Genomic DNA, 15,659 nt, shown 5'->3' on the forward strand with positions numbered 1-15,659 from the left:
TTCTTAAATCTCTCAATCATCCGTACCAATTAGACCCATTTTTCGCACTCTTAGCCTTGTGGATGTTCTTAAATCTCTCGATCATCCGTTATCACTTGCATTTGATTTTTAAGCTAGTGATCACCCAATACCAGCTGCACTTGCTTGCCTAGCTGCTTCGGGATTTGCGCAAAACGCTGGCTTTCAGACCACTGTTACAATCGTTAAGCATGTACCTCGCGGCATGAAGTGCAAGCACTGAGTGGAAATGAGGCACCGAGAACCCACGAGCAGGCACTGCTTTAATTTGGCTACGCATGCACATGGGGTGCATAACTCAAACACAGGGCCTCATGTTGGGTGGCACGGACCTCCGCAGAGCACCGTCGGCACGCTGTAAACAAGACTGCTCACCGTCATATACTCTGGGTGATACCAGCTATGTGATAAATACATAAAAATTTCTTGTAGATGTGCTAATCTTGCATAGCCATGTGTACAGCTTTTCTCTAAAGAATAGGTTCTAAAACCTGGTTCCACAGGCTGCTCTCTTGAGTTTCTGCAACCTCCCGCTAAACTTCCCCTCCTCCCCAGTGCCCCTGTCCGATTTGTTGCTATGCTGGCACACCAGACACAGTGCATGGTGTGTTGAAACCCATTTCAGAGAATTAGATCTTATACTAGCGCATTCCTTAGTTTCATGCTGTCAGTATAGGCATCATCCTCAGCACAGACCTTGGCATCACCCCAAGATGCTGCATGCCAGCAGCAGCGGTGGCCTGGCAAACTGCGCAGCATACTAAGTCGCTCAGTTTTTGTTTTTTTTTTATATATATGTCGAAAAGTTTGCTATTAGGCATAGTGAAAAGGGAGTAGGAGGAAGCTAGAAGAAAGAGTGTAGACAGGTCTTCCTTAAATCGCTTAAGTTGCCGATAAACTGGCTGTTTAGCGTCTACTTCCTGTAGTAATAGTCAAGGTCCCACCGCAGGCCTACTTTCCGTAGGTAACACTGTCTAACGGATGCCGTAGCTGGGCAGGTCCGCAATAGATGCTTCACATTGCACAGTTCTGGTGAAGCACCACAATGCGGGCACTTTTCGGTCACTGGAAAGCATTCGTCACGCCACCGATGACGCACAAAAGGGGTCAGAGCCGCTCCTGCCCGAATCCAGTGCACAGATACCGCCTCCTCTAGAGTGAGATTACGGGGTAGAGGGTATGAACACGGGGTAATTAGAGCGCGTGTTTGCTGGCGCAAAGGTTCTTTCTCGGAAACATGTGACATTAGTGGATCAGGGAGAAGAGGGGAAGGTGGCGGGATGTCTGATGTGCCAAGGTGTGTCATTTTATCCACATGGATTTTATGTAGAACGTGAGCATGGCCACGATTCCTGTGTATACACACAGGACAGGGGTATTTTTGCAGAGCTGGTGAACCGATTGTGGAATTTTTAATGTGCGCTGAACAGCCTTGAACTGCTTATGGGTGGCTAGGAAGTCAGTGTAAATATGAACAGTATCAAATGTGGGTTTGAGTGGGAGGGAACTAATTGTGTTGTGTATCGCCTGAAGCTCGCTCCAATGCAAGGAGGGGGCATGTATCCACGCTATACGTTGCGCGAGAATTAAGATGGGGATGGGAGGCACTACGCTGTGAGTGATGTATCGGTGTATATAACGCACCCTGGAGGCAAATTCGCGGCTGTGGAGCGTCTGTAAGTTGACAGTACGACCAAGGAGGAAGAGTGTAAGCGATGGAGCTGAAGCGACATTTTTCGTTCTCTGCTTGTCTTACACTGGTTGATGAGTTCAGCTAATGTATTAAGTTGGGTGTACTCTTGCTATCTCGTCTTACACCAATACCCGTTCTGCAAGTCGCTCAGTTACCATACATATATCTGGAATGGTGACGCAAAGGTGCAGAGGGTCTTATGGCTCATCAAGAGACACTTGTTTGGGTAGGTTCCCTGGTGTGCACATGAGGACTGAAGACATTTGAAGGCACAAATCCCATAGCAGAGTTAATTTAGTCAAGTTGAGACAGAAATGTGTGCACGTGTAGTTTAAGTGAGAACCAGGCGTATAATAAAAAGCAGGTTTCCAAACTTAAGAAAACGAAAGGAAGTCACAAATTATATCATTAGGTGTTGATGCACAAGCAACATCACCTGATTGTGATAATCGTGCATAGACACCAACTAGCCCAACTTTGTACCTGATTGTGACATTGGAAGCAGCGGGGAGGGGGGGGGGGAGGTCCTTGGCACATATTAATGGCTGTTGGTGTTCCTTGAGGCAAGAAGGTTAATATTTTGAGAACCCCTGCTCTAAAACTTGCCGACAAGAGGTTAGACTGTAAGCTATTTAGTGACTTAGTAATACTTTTGCAGCCTTTATGGAAGTCGCAAGCTGGGGAGGGGGAGGACCAGAGTTCCTTTATGCTTCAAAATATTTGGACTGTACCTAGTCAGATGAGCCACAAGGCTCGTGTTGCCATCTGTGTCAGCGACAGAAAGCAAGCTTTTATTTTTAACCTGTGTTCAGCTTTGTGTCATTTGCCATTAAGGCACTCGTAAGATATGCAGGGTAGATAACCGTCACTGTTTTCTGTACTGATGGCAGCTTTTTTGTGAATTGCTGTGCTTGCAGGTAGACATTGGAAATGGAGTTGTGGATAAAACACTCCTGGAGCGCCTGGAGCGCAGCTCTGGACACACCAGTGCTGGCAAGTTTGCCAGGACACTTTTGCGCCAGGTGTTCGCACCTGACGAACTCAAAGGAAAGTCGCTGTATGGTATTCGAAACAATGTACAGAAAGACCGTCCGTGTAAAGAGGCCATGGACCCTGTGCGTCTGGAAGCCGTCATATGTAAGTTACTGCATGATTATGCCTCGTACACAAATATAGTAAAAACGTGAATAAAGAGGGAGGAAATGCTGGCAACTAACTGTTGAAATCTATTTGTAGATCTGCTTATGCACCTAATTTGCAAAGTAGCCAATTAGCTTGCATAAATGAGTGCTCTTTGGCATTGTTATGACCGACATCCTTGGCAATGTTGTGGTGGAGGCCGCTGTGTTCATAGCTGAGTGTGTGGCAGCAGAACCTTGAAGGGACACTGCGATGGTTTTCAAATGGGCTAGTAATCTATATTTTTGAAGTAGGTTATTTGTTGATCATGTCTGTGAAATTATTTTTTCGATTACACAAAAAACACCTGCGCAATCGCGGACTGAAAACGCGCACTTCAAATCTCTCGCGACTGCTACAGAGACAAGCAGAGAGGGAAACCTCGGCTCCTCCATCCGTTGTGATGTCACTTTGCAGATTCGGAGGCATTCAGAGCCACCCGAGGGAGCTTTTGGCATTTGCTGTTGTCTTGCAGGCTTTGTGGGCATACAAAACTTGTCAACTGAGTGTTGTGTGCCTGATGCAACACTGCTCTGCATGCATTCGGATGTACAAGCAGCTGTGGTCGCGACGAGGTCGTCTTTCAGCATTTCTTGCAATGTCAAACGCTTGCTGCGCTATGTGATGCTGCTGAGAAGAGATAAATTTAAGGTGAGTAAGAAAACATTCTACTCGAAGCATTTTCGTGACTGTGACTACATACAGTTTGTTCCTAATGCAATTTCTATAGGCCTTTGTCAAAAAGGCATGGCTGAACCATGACGTAGTTCCTTCTATTTCCTCACACAAAAGAGTTGTGCTAGTCACCATTTCCTAGAACCACGCTTATTGAAGAAAGAAAGGGGAGACAAGGCATGCACTTCTGACTAGTTCCATTACTTTCTGAATATTCAGGTCTCATTCGTATGTGAACCATCACGTTTAGTGTTGATTGTGATCGGTTCAGAGTGCAATCTCATGGTGGGATGGGCAGGCAGCACCTGCGTGTGGTTGTAACTGTGCGTTTTGTTTTTTGCTCAAAGGTGTGCTTAGCGGCTTCTTCGCTAAAAATCGGACAACTAGCCGCACGCGCTTTTTGCTAAACATCAGACAGATCATCAGCCACACGCGCTGATGATCCTTTGCAAACGAGCAGATGATTAAGGAGAGCCCACTGTTGTGTTGCAGCTAGGTAGTGACAGCTTTACGAGATCGTTTCCAGCATGGCACGTGCTTGATATGTTTGGGGGAGACCTATGGGAGGGTTATTAGAAGGTAAAGTGTGTACCACTAAGCTGAGTATGGGTGCATTTAAGTATGGAACGCACTGAGCGACGTTTCCTTCAATGCGTCCAAGCAGCAATAATTGAAGTTGTTCATATATTGCCTCGTGATTTTGCACCCGTTGCTGCCTCATTTTACATAGTTCTGTCTTGTTTGGGAATGCAAATGAAATTAGAAAGGAAACCGATGAGGCTCTTGTAAGAAAACATTTAAGAACATGGTCTCCAGCACAAAAGCTCCGTCAATGCCTCGCGTGCATCGCAGAGCTCGGCAACAGCACTCTGCTTACAGTTCATTTGTCTGGTGGAAGCTGTGTACTGGTTCACCCTTTTTTCACAATGACTTCTGGCGGGGCGGGAGGCCTGAGACGGAAGTAGTCTGCTACTGCATTGTTTGTTTCCCTTCTTTCTCAGAAATATGCACGCCGAGGGTTTCTTGAGGGCCATGTAGATTCTGATAATTACACACACTACTTTTCAAAATGCCTTACTCTATACCACAGCAAGATTTCATGCAAAGCCTGTGCTCCCCACAATGGAAGTGCTGCATCGTTTATGGGCCCATCTGGTACGGATACATGTGGTGAAAAACCCGATGGTCATTCGAAGCTACTGATGCGGCCCGATGGTCATTCGAGCCGCATCAGTAGCTTCTCCGGTCCTCAAAATGTGCGATGTTTTGGCCAATCAGAGGCGGCGGCACAACCCGTGGTGAGCCCCATTGCGAAGGCTCCGTATTTCTGCTTTTTCTGGCCGATTTTAGTCTGATATTTGAGTTCGCAGCATGAAAAACTGTGGGTTTCTGCTTAAAGCCTGGTTTTTGCAAAAAGTACTGCAGTGTCCTAACAACCTCTTCATCTGTTTACAGCTGCAGATCATTGGACTCTTGTGGACTATGTCATCACATAATGAAAACATGCCGAGTTCTGGGCAGCAGTTTGTTCATCTCTTGTGGGGGTGAATTTCGCACTGCATAACACAATAACAAACTTAGTCTTTGTAAGAAACAGGACTACAGTTCAAATGTGCATACATCTTCCTGGAGTTCTGCAGAGGAAAATGTTTAATGAGGCAAAGAGAAAGGTGTTCTGGTCTATGCTTTAGTAACATTTTTTGTGATGCATGCTGTGTGTTGAATTATAGACGTGTGAATCATGCACATTGGTCATTCATGACTGTTTCATTGCTTGTTTAGCAAAATGCATCTGAGCAAAATCCACAACAGTCTGACCTAGCCATTATGCTACAGTTGTGTTTCGCCCCTTGGGCCAGGATATTTTCAACAGTAAGGTGTTACTTGGCATTCAGAGGGAGATGCACTGTATTTTAGTAATCTTTATGTCTCCGAGAAGTTAGTTCGTTGCATGTGCAGAGTGCCACATAGTATCGACGGTCTCACATAGGTTAAAGGACTTGTATGGCGCTACAAGTCCTGCGTTGATATCCTTACATTGTCTCATACATTTTCTGTGCACTTTTGCTCAAGGAAAGTAAGACATTTCTTTTTGCTGTTTTTTTTCAGCGTTCACATCGGCCAAGTACCCGGATGCTGCTGTCAGCCACATCAAGAACAGCTTAGCATCATTTCTGGCGCGAGAAGTTTGTGAATAAAGGTTGGTCAGTTCCAAAATTGTTTGCTTCACTCGCAGGTGCAGGCATTTCAGAAAGTACAAAGCGTACTTGATTGATTGCCAATGTGCACAACTAAAAGTCAACAGATGAATCACATGTTGCTTTTAAGTTTGTATTCAGCCTATAATCAACAGGAAATCAACACAAAATGCATTGCCACGTGCACAACTGAAAGTCAACACATGAATCACAAGTTGCTTTTAAGTTTGTATTCAGTTTATAATCAACAGAAAATCAACACAAAATGGATTTCCCAGACGCAACTGAAAGTCAACACATGAACCAAATGTTGATTTTAAGTTTGTATTCAGTTTATAATCAACAGAAAATCAACACGAAATGACGCAACTGAAAATCAACACATGAACCACAAGTTGATTGTAAATTTGTATTCAGTCGGTAATCAACAGAAAATCAACACAAAAATTTACAACGGTATTTCAACTGAAACACATAGGCCAATTTTCAACACATGCTCAATGTTCATCAACAAAATTGCCACAGAATATCCACAGCTTTTAAACAGTGCTTATTGAGGCAAGTTCACAAAAATTCCACAGAATTTCATCACCAGTTTTTGTAAGGGAACGCATATGATGCGTTTACATATGCCGATAAAATAATTACAATGGTTAAATCTACATGTGCCAAGGACTATATGCCTGACCTTCATGTGGGCCATTTAACTCCTCATGAAATTGCTATGCTGCTGAACGGGTCGCATAAGATTTACCCTTTGGATTATAGGCGGAGAAGACCTCATGATAGTCATTTGGGTTTATCCTTTTGTTCCAAAACGTCGCCATACGCAGGGGCTACATGTGGTGCTAAATGATGCTAATTGTTTGTTTATGGGGTTTAACGTTCCGAAGCGGCTCAGGCTATGCATATATGCCGAAGTGGAGGGCTCCAGAAAATTTGACTGCCTGGGCTTCTTGAGCTTCCCTTGACATCGCACGGCACACGGGCGCCTAGCTTTTCGCCTCCATGTAAATGCGGCCGCCGCAGCCGGGCTCCATCCCGCAACCTTCTGAACAGCAGTCGAGCACCCTAACCATGGACAACCACGGCGGGGCGGTGACGCTAATGGTTGAAGCTTTTGCGATAGACCTCTCTGTCAGCTTCTTTTCTATCAATATTCTTGAAAGTCAGTTCAGATATCTGCACTGTTATTTTGCTGTCATCCGTGATTGTGGACGTCGCTCAAGCCACTGCGTGATTTGTTTGTTTTGTTTTATATACCTTGTTTCCTTCCTCTATTCTGTCCGCCAGCACTCCTCAAGAGGAAAATTTGGAACATCTCTTTCCGCTCCCTACTGATACCTCCTACCCGCAGACGCGTCTCTAGCACTCTTCTCTTGCCTCACTTTCCCATTATACGTGCACGGCCGGAAGAAATTGAGGTCATCGTACGTAGTTAGTGCTCTTTCCAGAGCATCGCCGTCTACGCAATTTCTACATTCCGCGCCGCTTTATGGCAGGCCTCTTAGGCAGGCAGTCTTTTTTCTCTGAGCGCTGTCTCCCCCATCGCTCATGACTGCAGCGGTCAGTGCAAGAACGTGGCCCACTCCTATATACCGCGATGCTGCATGAATATTTTCTGGGAGTTGCGGTGTTGTGCCTTCCAAAGCATGGTATGGCCGTACCATTCCAGTGCTTTTTGTTGCTCTGTACGCTGCGTTTACCCGCATGGGGGAATGTGGATGCTGTCTCCCGCGCCTAGCTTTGATCCCGCTTTTAAAGTGCTTCCTGAAGAAGAGTTCAGTGAGATCTTCTTTCTGTTTCTCGAAAGACGTGCTTTTCTGTCATCTCTTTGCCCCTTTACCTTGAGCCTCTGCCGGAAGTTCACGCAATGCCCATATTATGACATATTAAGCGCACCAAGAAGCATGACAGACTTCATTATTGGGGATGCTTCAAATTTTAGCTGCATGCCAGAAATTCTGTAAGTCACCCGATTCCGTCAAACAATGCCTCGCGGCCTTTAACTTTGTTGCTGTTGGTTTTCTTCCTTACTGCAAACATTTATGCCTTGGAAATAAATTGCCCTAACAGATGACGTCATCAGCGGCGTTCCTGATTGTCATCGCGCGCTGCGGAAAATCCTGAACGCCACAATAGTGGTTACATCATAATATAAATTTAGCAATGAACGACTAGGCATAACTTTTCAGCAGCCTTCACATATTGGTGTCCTTTTACTGAACTGAATTTTAAAGTCACTTTGGCTGATCATTAACGAGAAGAGAAGCAAATGAACGTCAACGTTAGTGCGAACCCGCAAAGAGGTGGTCGCTTATTTCTAAGTTCCATAGCACCTGATTCGGCCATCATCGTTATAAGCAGCCTGCCTATACCCACTACAGGGCGAAGGCCTCTCCCATATTTCTCCAATTATCCCGGTTCGGTGCTAGCTGCATCCACTGGACCCTGCGAGCTTCTTAACCTCATCCGCCCATCTAACTTTCTACCGCACTACATGTCCTGCCCATGCCCATTTCTTCTTTTTGATTTCCACTAGAATGTCAGTAACTTATTTCTCTGATTCACTCTGCACGCTTTCTATCTCTTAATGTTACCCCTACTATTTTTCGTTCCATAGCCCTCTCCGTTGCCCTCAAATAAAACCCTCGTGGTTAGCCCCCCCCGTTTCAGCCCCATAGATGAGTACAGGTAAGATGCAACTGTTGTATACTTTCCTCTTGAGCGATACTGGTAAGCTGCCGGTCATAATCCACGAGTGCTTGCCAAATGCGCTCCATCCCAATCTTATTCTTTCGGCCATGTATTGAAGTAAAGTGGTTGGCCACAAGAAGCATCACGTCCAGGACCATCTGTTTCTGCTCTACTTTGCTTCGAATGAGGCGCGATGGGACGCAATGACGCTTTGAAAAGAGCAACCAGAAGGACACCTGTTCGCACTGAGAACGTACCACCCTTTACACATACTCATAATGATCGTCGAGGGAAGTCACAGCCGGGAGTCATCAACACTGTCACGCCATACCACTCCAAGCAGATCTTAGGTGCCTCCATCGGTACTTTTCCTGAATAAACCATACTTATCTGAGCTCGCATGTATTGTACAGTTTGTTCTTTCTGGTCTAATTTCTTGTCTAGTATGTTAAACGCATCAAAACGTACAACTTACAACCATGTAACCTACATTGTTACCTTGCTTACTGCTGATTCACTTACACAGAAACTAAATGGTGCTCTTGTGATCGCACTGGACGCCAGAAGTTTTTCCAGTGACTATGGTGGGTGGAAAGCAATTGCACACGCTGGAATTAGTATCATTTCAATGCTTCATTGATTGTCTTGCCGTTCTGCCTTTCGTGTAGCCGACACCCGATGCTCGAACTGAGAATAAAATAAGCAATGTGTTTTAGCGGCTTTGGCTTCTGAATTGAGGGTCATGAAAAACAAGAGAGTGAAAATACGCATAGCAAAAACAGTATGCAGCATCGCCGCCTTAGTCTGCCCATGTGTGCCGGTATTTTGTGACTTGTATTTCCTTGGCTGGCTGGATGACATGTCATATACGAGGTGTACCTGCTATTCGGTGTACATGACCACATTCTCTTATCCAGGACGTTTTGACTAGCAATCGTATTCGCATATACCGTGCTCAAGGCAGAGGGTCAGGTAAAATAATTTATTTCATTGTTCCACTGACATCTCCGGCTCTGAATCAGCTCACAACGAATATTACACAATTCGCGCTTATCTGGAATTGAAGACACATGTTTCTCCATTTCTGGCCGAGGATACATGCATTCTAAGTCGTGAGACGCTACCTCCCATTTCATTTCAGTCGCAACGCCACGCCTTCAGCGTGAGACACTAGCAGTTGAGCTTTAACTCTGACACATAGCAGGCTCAATTAGTAGCGATAATGCCCACCCTGGCTGACACACGCGCCTATATATATATATATATATATATATATATATATATATATATATATATATATATATATATATATATATATATATATATATATATATATATATATATATATATATATATATAGGTTCGTATACAGACAACATAAATACCCAAGCAAGTAGCAGGGGGGACAGCGGCCGATGTAGCTCAGTTGGTAGAGCACCGGACGCGATATTGGGAGGTCGTGGGTTCGGCTCCCACCATCGGCACGTTGTTTTTTCTTCTACTTTGTGTTTAATTATCTTTCCCCTAAACAGATTACACTACTAATTTCTATGATTATCCAAGTAAACATTAAAAAAAAAGACATAAAGTACCATCCCCAACGCTTTCTTTGGCCTCGCCGACTGTTGGCTTCTTTCCTTCATGTATTATAACGAGCACCCTCATTTCCCCTTAATTGATCTGCTTGTAGCTTACGAGGGTCTCGGTTCTGGCAGTCTTGAAGCCATAGGTAGCGTAAGAGGGTTCTAGCACAGCTTTCGCCCTCGCTCTTGATCACGTTCTACGTGACGCTGGCGGTAACAAAGGACGTTCCACGTCCGCCGCTTTGGCTGAGGGTGGCGCTGGTGAACACTCTCAAGGTTCGTATACAGACAACATAAATACCCAAGCAAGTAGCAGGGGGGACAGCGGCCGATGTAGCTCAGTTGGTAGAGCACCGGACGCGATATTCGGAGCTCGTGGGTTCGGCTCCCACCATCGGCACGTTGTTTTTTCTTCTACTTTGTGTTTAATTATCTTTCCCCTAAACAGATTACACTACTAATTTCTATGATTATCCAAGTAAACATTAAAAAAAAAGACATAAAGTACCATCCCCAACGCTTTCTTTGGCCTCGCCGACTGTTGGCTTCTTTCCTTCATGTATTATAACGAGCACCCTCATTTCCCCTTAATTGATCTGCTTGTAGCTTACGAGGGTCTCGGTTCTGGCAGTCTTGAAGCCATAGGTAGCGTAAGAGGGTTCTAGCACAGCTTTCGCCCTCGCTCTTGATCACGTTCTACGTGACGCTGGCGGTAACAAAGGACGTTCCACGTCCGCCGCTTTGGCTGAGGGTGGCGCTGGTGAACACTCTCAAGGTTCGTATACAGACAACATAAATACCCAAGCAAGTAGCAGGGGGGACAGCGGCCGATGTAGCTCAGTTGGTAGAGCACCGGACGCGATATTCGGAGGTCGTGGGTTCGGCTCCCACCATCGGCACGTTGTTTTTTCTTCTACTTTGTGTTTAATTATCTTTCCCCTAAACAGATTACACTACTAATTTCTATGATTATCCAAGTAAACATTAAAAAAAAAGACATAAAGTACCATCCCCAACGCTTTCTTTGGCCTCGCCGACTGTTGGCTTCTTTCCTTCATGTATTATAACGAGCACCCTCATTTCCCCTTAATTGATCTGCTTGTAGCTTACGAGGGTCTCGGTTCTGGCAGTCTTGAAGCCATAGGTAGCGTAAGAGGGTTCTAGCACAGCTTTCGCCCTCGCTCTTGATCACGTTCTACGTGACGCTGGCGGTAACAAAGGACGTTCCACGTCCGCCGCTTTGGCTGAGGGTGGCGCTGGTGAACACTCTCAAGGTTCGTATACAGACAACATAAATACCCAAGCAAGTAGCAGGGGGGACAGCGGCCGATGTAGCTCAGTTGGTAGAGCACCGGACGCGATATTCGGAGGTCGTGGGTTCGGCTCCCACCATCGGCACGTTGTTTTTTCTTCTACTTTGTGTTTAATTATCTTTCCCCTAAACAGATTACACTACTAATTTCTATGATTATCCAAGTAAACATTAAAAAAAAAGACATAAAGTACCATCCCCAACGCTTTCTTTGGCCTCGCCGACTGTTGGCTTCTTTCCTTCATGTATTATAACGAGCACCCTCATTTCCCCTTAATTGATCTGCTTGTAGCTTACGAGGGTCTCGGTTCTGGCAGTCTTGAAGCCATAGGTAGCGTAAGAGGGTTCTAGCACAGCTTTCGCCCTCGCTCTTGATCACGTTCTACGTGACGCTGGCGGTAACAAAGGACGTTCCACGTCCGCCGCTTTGGCTGAGGGTGGCGCTGGTGAACACTCTCAAGGTTCGTATACAGACAACATAAATACGCAAGCAAGTAGCAGGGGGGACAGCGGCCGATGTAGCTCAGTTGGTAGAGCACCGGACGCGATATTCGGAGGTCGTGGGTTCGGCTCCCACCATCGGCACGTTGTTTTTTCTTCTACTTTGTGTTTAATTATCTTTCCCCTAAACAGATTACAGTACTAATTTCTATGATTATCCAAGTAAACATTAAAAAAAAAGACATAAAGTACCATCCGCAACGCTTTCTTTGGCCTCGCCGACTGTTGGCTTCTTTCCTTCATGTATTATAACGAGCACCCTCATTTCCCCTTAATTGATCTGTATATATATATATATATACATATATATAGTATATATACAGTAGTCAGGACAGTAATGAGATTGGCTTTAGGGAAAAACAGTCAGACGTTCCACCAGTGACGGAGGACGAAGTCAAGAAAGCATTAGAAACTATGAGAAAGGGGAAATCAGCTGAAGATCAGATAAATACAAATTTGTTGAAGGACGGGGGTAATATCGTTCTAGAAAAACTGGCCACCCTGTATACGCAGTGCCAGTATTGATGGGTGTCAATTGGGTGATCACTGTAATCACTGGTTGTGCAATAGTACACTGGTCGGTCATACAGTGTTGGCGGACGATGGGAGCAGGGCGGAGAGAAGGTTGGTCTTGAAAGTACTCGATGCCAGGGTGTCGATAAGAGCCAGGGTCGCGCTGATGTATAAACCTGGTTGGTCAGGTCTTCGTGGGCGAAGGTCGTTACGCTGATTAGAATGCCTCAAAAAAACAGGGCTTGCGAAATGTTGCTGCGGCCATTCATTGGTAGAGGCAGGGTGTGCTGTCCGAACAGAAGGGTACTCAGGCTGTAACTGCAGCGTGTAGACGGGTTCGCACGGAAAAGATGGGTGGGAGGACACTGGTGAGGTGTGCCGGCCGTAAGAATGGAGTCAAAGCAGCTCTTCGCGAATTATTTGTAGGATAGTCGATGTAAGGTCCGCCGAGACATGCTCGTCAACCCTGACGACGTTTGTTATATTGGCCAGTCTTCAAAGCTTAGGCGTTATTCAGCCAGTCTTCAAAGCTTCAAATGTGCGGATGGGGCGAAGGACAGCGGAGACTGTCGAGGTATCATCTTTTGCAATGAGGACCTTATAGACATCAGGACCGAAAGCTTGCAGTTGAAAAGAGCTTGGTTATCGGTAGACACTTGCGTCAACCTTGCTGCGACGATGAGTTTATTTTTTATTTTTTTATAGATGACATTGCCCACAGTGAAGCGTGCAGAGTGGGTCAGAGAAATAACTCATGTTACCGACGTTCTAGTGGAAATTAAGAAGAAGAAATGGGCATGGACAGGACATGTAGTGCGATGGGAGGATAACCGATGGTCGCTTAGGGTAACAAACTGGATTCCTAGGGAAGGAAAGCGTAGCAGGGGGCGGCAGAAAGTTAGGTGGGCAGATGAGGTAAAGAGGTTCGCATGGGTCAAGTGGATGCAGCTAGCACAGAACCAGGTTAAGAGGAGAAATATGGGAGAGGCCTTCGCCCTGCAGTGGGTATAGTCAGGCTGATGATGATGATGATGATGATGGTGCCCAAAGTGGCATTCTCTTTATAGCAGTCTTCTCCAAAGCCAAAAGTTGTTTGCTCTACTATGAACTGTGAAATGCTTTTAGAGCATAAAAAATACAAGCCACCAGAGAGTATTCTACGCATACCACAGACACGTTTACTTTTCTGCAAAACCTGAACGTAGCACAATTTCAATCAGTTAAGTTGTTTTTAATGGTAACCAATTAAAAAACGAAGTACTGCATGCGAAAAGATCAAAAATATCGTTATGTGGCGTCAAGAAAAGAGGACGGCACAACATGGCGACAGGATGAACGATGATTTTAATGATTGGTCTGGCGTGGGGGCTCCTCTCGCGCCCCTGCCGATCTTCTTCTTCGCAACACTTCCTGGGGCCACCGAGCGATCCTTCCGATCGGTTCGTTAAAGTCGACGGTGAAGTAATGGTGTAGATGTTGTAATGGTGTAATGGTGTGGAGAGAATGAGAGGGCCTACGGCGAATTATGACATGGCATTAGAGACATCCGAGCTCTGGTTGGACAGCATTGGATAGAGTCTAAAGTGTCCGACAAATTTTCGGCGCGCATCAGAAAGGGGGCCGTCAGACCGGAGGCAACGCGTCGGAAACATTTTTTGTCTGTTCTCTTTGTTTCAAACCGCCCAACGTTATGGCGTCTTCGCAATACAGGGTTGCCACACTGCCCCCTACTAAACCAAATAGAGATTTGTGTCTATACGTTAAAAGTAATTATACTCATGTGGATGGGCTCTTGTCACGTTGTAAAATGAAGCACCCGTCCGAAAAAGGGCCATCCAGACTGAATAGAATGAAAACCCTTTTCAGTATGGCCGCGTATAGGCCGATGCTGTCTATCCGAATGAGAGGCAACGAGGCCTCGGTACGTTATTGCACCCAACACACTAATAGACAGGCGTCCACTAGCGGCGACGTAATGCGTGTAATGTGGTTCAAACCTGTAACGTAAAAAAAGTATAACTACATTATTGTTGCCCAGCAGCTCAATGCTTCTCTGAAAGTTTTACGGCAGAATTTCAATCAGAAGTAAATTGCTTCGCATCAGTTTTAGGAATTTACCGGGAATATAATAACAGAACAAAATTAAATAATCAGAGTTGCGCTGAGGTAAACTTGCGACCAATTTCTTGTTAACAATATGGTAAAATAAAACATATAAGAATAGAAGGCATTGCTTTATGTCCCTTTATACCGGCAAATTCGTGAACTATCGGGCGCAGTCAGACCTCCAAACACGGTGCTGTTGGTTCCACTTGCGAAATGCCGACTCATCCGTGAACACTACGTTCAAGCAGTCTTCAGTGTCCATATAAGTTAGCAACTGATAGAACTGCAACCGAAGCGTCTTGTTCTTTTTTTTTTTTTTAGTCTAATGAAACTTCTGACAAGACGCCCTGCTCTGGAGCCCGACTGAACCAAGGCGTTCTGTGATGGTTAGAAGAGATACCTGGAGGTCAAGGTCCTGTTGTATCTCCTTAGCACTAATAAAAGTGTCACAGCAGGCTGCTGCCTCAGTCAACCTGTCTTCCTCGTGAATTTTCCTTCTTGGACGGCCATCTCAAGCCGCGTTCGAAACTCTTGCCTCTTCTAGGGATGTGACTTTGTTCCGCGGGGCCGTACGGACTCTGTTCTCTTACTTTTGTTTTAATAAATGTTGGTCACCGTCACCATCTGAGAAAGCCCAGAAAATCTACGTAATGCTTCCAAGCGAACAGCCATCATCATCAGCAATGCCCATCCCCGTTCTCCCTTTTTGAACAAGGGTGAACATTTGAACTCTCATTGCCTGGTCGATTCGCTGTATCTTATGCCCTTCCGAACACATTTTTGCGAACTTAATCTACTCATAATATTTTAACGTCCTGAGACGTAGGCAATGCCCCGGTCGCTTTCTTCAGTACCCTGCCTAATAAATATTTAAAAATGAAAACTGCTGTTAAGATACCGCTGTTCGTAGCGGCAGTAAAGATAAAAGCCAAACCACGTGCGTGGCTGTCGGCGTTATTGTCGGCGCATGATTATGCTTATGAGGAGAGCACGAGAATTAAATTTAGGGTGCGCTCTTTCTAATAGGCCTTCATCGCCACAAGTTGCTGTCTGCTGGCCAACCCTGCTTTTGAAACTGGTACTGGCTTGGCACTATCGTTAGCTGCGAACATGTAACAATAGCGCCGCGTAGCGCAATTTTTGGCCCGGTCATGCGTCACTCGCGCCAATTTCTTTTTCGTCGC

The sequence above is a fragment of the Amblyomma maculatum genome, chromosome 10 (genome assembly GCF_055883805.1).
Source record: "Amblyomma maculatum isolate TAMU_Amacu chromosome 10, ASM5588380v1, whole genome shotgun sequence".
Classification (NCBI taxonomy): Eukaryota; Metazoa; Arthropoda; class Arachnida; order Ixodida; family Ixodidae; genus Amblyomma; species Amblyomma maculatum.